Genomic DNA, 3,768 nt, shown 5'->3' with positions numbered 1-3,768 from the left:
AGACCCAATGTCAATTTTTTTTTTAAAAAGAAGAAAAAGAGGAAGAAATACAATCAAAGCTTTTCAATAATACTGCCCCAGTGATTGCCTGCAATGCTGCCATTGCGTTAAATGTATTAAAGAATAAAGATAATATTTCCATGGCTCTGTTTTCCCACAAGGCATTGTAATAACCCTGGGTAACTTGTATGACATATTCCTGTAAGTAAATGTACTTTATCTTACAGTTAAGTCTTGGGCTTGGATCACAATGACTTCATTTTAAATACACATTTTTCTCACATTTTCTATCACCTGCTTTTTCATAAAATATGGGCAAGACATTTCTTCAATACATTACGCATATTTTGGAAAAATTAAAAGATAGTAGCACTGGGTAAATGATTATATTTATTATTTGTAAGTATTATAAGAACATGTTATATATAACCTTCAATTTAAAATGCAAGATATACAACTTATATAATCAGAGACAACATTCAAATCTTAAGATAAACTTATATAACTTCAAAGGAAAAAGAAAATATTTTCTGGCCTGGACCCTCTCTTTCACTAAAATCAAAGATCTTCTGGGATTTGAAACTATTTGGAGAATAAACGAAAATATTTACAAAGCATCATTCCTTTTTCTTAGCCAATTCTATTCACAAATGTGGTAACCTTTTCTCCTCAAGTGCTTTTGTCTTGGCAGTAATTTTTCACCTTTATTAAAACATGATTTCTCATATGCACATAAATTTCACAAAATGCCCAATTCTACTTCAACTCCTATGAATGACATTTAAGCAGGACACTAGAATCGAGGTTTTGCTTCTCTCTCTTCATCTCTCCTCTGCTCTCCAATTATTCTGCTAAAGCAGATGCCTAGTACTTAACACTTGGAATTTAAACACCACTTTTTATCCAAAGTTTCAAAGGACTTTACAAAAAAATTATCGCAAATTTATACATAAGGAAATTGAGGCATAGAGAGCTTAAAGGGATTTTCCAAGAGTCATAATGAAGGCCAGTGGTGGGATATGGGACTTCTGACTTCCAGTTCCTTGAGATAACTGCTAATGTACTCTCTATGGACATAATTAGCCTCAAAATATGCCTAAAATATATACTAAATATATATTTATTTTCATAAATATATATTAAATATACAAGGATCAAAAAAGGAGATGAGGGACAAATACAAAAATTTGTTTGTAAACAGTTCTTATATCATACCTACTGCAGAATGTTTAATAAGCATTTGAGTAATAGCTCTTAAGACAAAAGCAATGTTATAACTCAAAAGTCAAATATGTACTCATTGGCCAGATAGATTAGTCAGAATATGAGAGCTGCCAAAGTTAGAGTCAGGATGATGATCAGTACAGCTGATCCAGTGTGAGCCGTGTCGGGGTTGGCTCTTGGCTGCTGGACTTGAACATCAGGTGAAGTTGATGTTCTTCTTTGACTTTGCCACTGGACCCGGCGCTGTCGAGGGCTCATGGAAGTATTCTTGGAAACAGTTTGGGGAGGCTCTTGTAGGGCTGTTGCAGTAATGTTCGCTGTACTGGCTGTTGTATCCTGGAGTGTTGTTTCAGGACCATCTTCCTGTTGTGGCTCATTTAAGGGGAAAGAGTGGTTTAAATCTGTCAAAGAGGGCTTTACAGATGAATTGACTTCAACCTTGAAACTGATTTGTCTAGCAAGTTGCTTGGCTTCTTCATCAGCCTGGCTTGAATCATTTCCTGATGATAAAGGCAACAGGGCAATCTTCATTGCTGAGCCACATCCCTCTCAACAGAAATCTTGTGACTTTTTGGCCAGTGCTCTTCTTTCCTCAGGTGAGTAGTCTAAAGATCCTATAGCACCCTCTCCTTTTGTTGGCATAAATCCAATGATGGATAACAATGCTGTTCTGATACTCCATGAAGGCTGCCAAGTTTCAGGATGGTGTCCTGAGATGCTCAAACAAATTTTCGTGCCTACTTCAAACCTTCCATTAGCCATTAATAGAATAATGCTGGGTAGTTTCATAGGATATTCCGGTGGTAGCACTATTTGTCCATGATAAAATCCTCCATCAAAATCAGAATCTGAGAGACCCCTCTAAAGGCTGAGCATGGTAGTGATCTGTAGGATCTTTCAATTCTGCTGCTTCTTTCATTAAACATTTGACAGCTGGGCTCTTGAGGTTGTAGCGGGTGTCCATAGTGGCTTCGCTGCCCCGCCACCTCCTCCTCTTAGGCTTAGCGCCTGGGTGGTAGCCCCGGCTCCCTCAGGTTCTCTTGATAGTTATCCTTTTTCCTCTTCCCCATTTTTCCATTTTCTTTTGTATATTGTTTTCCCTATTTGATTATAAGCTCCTTGAAGACAAAAAGTGTCTGTCTTTTTCTTATTTATATCCCCATGACTTAGCAGTGTTCCCGGGACATAGTAGGGACTTAATAAATGTATATTGGATTGTATTGCGACTTTTTCTTATTACATCCTCTTTCATTTTAGACCAAAGAGAGAGATTCCAGTTTATGTTCATTTCTCTAGCAAGTGACAGAATTGTAGAGCATAATTTGGAAGATATATTGAATCACCAAAAGATAAAATAAAAATTAATACTGTTCTGGATATTTCCTGACTTTATTTTTCTTTTGTTTCTTAAAAGTGTGTGTGTGTGTGTGTGTGTGTGTGTGTGTGTGTATGTGTTTGTGTTGGATATATATCCTGCTTTGGTTCCATACTTACTTGATTGCATTGCAGTGTGATCCTTCTTTATACTCTGTTTCTCATGCTAACATATGCATTAACTAGGACATTTGAAAATTTTTGTTTTTTCTAACTGGAAACTGCTGTCTAACAATTTGTAGTAGAAAGTTTTTCCTTTTCCTCTTTACTTAGCTATTTTCCTCTATGAGCTTTAAGGAACATCTTCTTTCTTGTTAGCTGCTGACCTCTGAAGTGGAAACAACTCAGTTCAGAAAATTAGATTTTATTCAAAAATCCCTTTGCATTTCTTCAACCCTGAGTAAACTTCTTTGAATCTTCCTTAGTATAATTTACAAAATACTTTCAGAGAATGTTTAATGAAAAGTAGACTGGAAATTTAAGAAACAAAACTGTTGATATCCTAATTTTACCAACTATTTTATTCATTAAAACTGGAATCTCAAACTTGTTTGGTAGCCTTAGCTATTTAAAAGAGATGATATAAATGGTAAAAAGTTTAATACTAGACTTTTTGAAATGATGAAGAATTGAATACTTCTACAAATAACTGAAATACTAATGTTTCCAAAAGAATTTTTTCTTTGTTAAACACAAACTGCATCCAGAAAATAAGCTCATAAGTAATTTTGATGATTCTTCCTCCATACTTTTGTTTTATTTTATTACACTTGGGTGATGGTTCAGTTCTCTACCCTCACAATGAATAATTGTGTATTTCCATGGGCAAGTCACTAGACTCAGTTTCCTCATCTGTAAACCTGAGATAACAGTAATTGCAATACCAACTCAAAACATTGTAAGAAAAATACTTTATAAATGTATGCAAATTCTAGTGGTTATATGTTGTCCCATGTGTTTTCAAAGCCTATATTGTAAAGTTTTAGATTGATTAGAGCAATTATTTAATCAATACACATATATGCATTACTAGTTACTATCTATTTTCTTCTTTATATTATTTCTTGTATTATACTGTTCAGGTTTTTTAATTTAGGTTCTTCAAAGAGACCTATCCTCTTTGAGCTGCCCTTACATACTTTGTCTTTGGAAGTTGGCTAGTTTTACTTA

At 34.7% G+C, this 3,768-nt stretch overlaps 1 pseudogene; it reads right to left on the bottom strand.

Annotated features, from left to right (window-relative positions):
* Positions 1–1,278: 1,278 nt before the first annotated feature.
* LOC123231758 lies at positions 1,279–2,188 on the bottom strand (annotated as a pseudogene).
* Between the last annotated feature and the right edge of the window lie 1,580 nt (positions 2,189–3,768).

The sequence above is a fragment of the Gracilinanus agilis genome, chromosome 1 (assembly GCF_016433145.1).
Source record: "Gracilinanus agilis isolate LMUSP501 chromosome 1, AgileGrace, whole genome shotgun sequence".
Lineage (NCBI taxonomy): Eukaryota > Metazoa > Chordata > Mammalia > Didelphimorphia > Didelphidae > Gracilinanus > Gracilinanus agilis.
The sequence above is the reverse complement of the archived record's forward strand: the minus strand, read 5'-3'. Positions and strand labels throughout refer to the sequence as shown.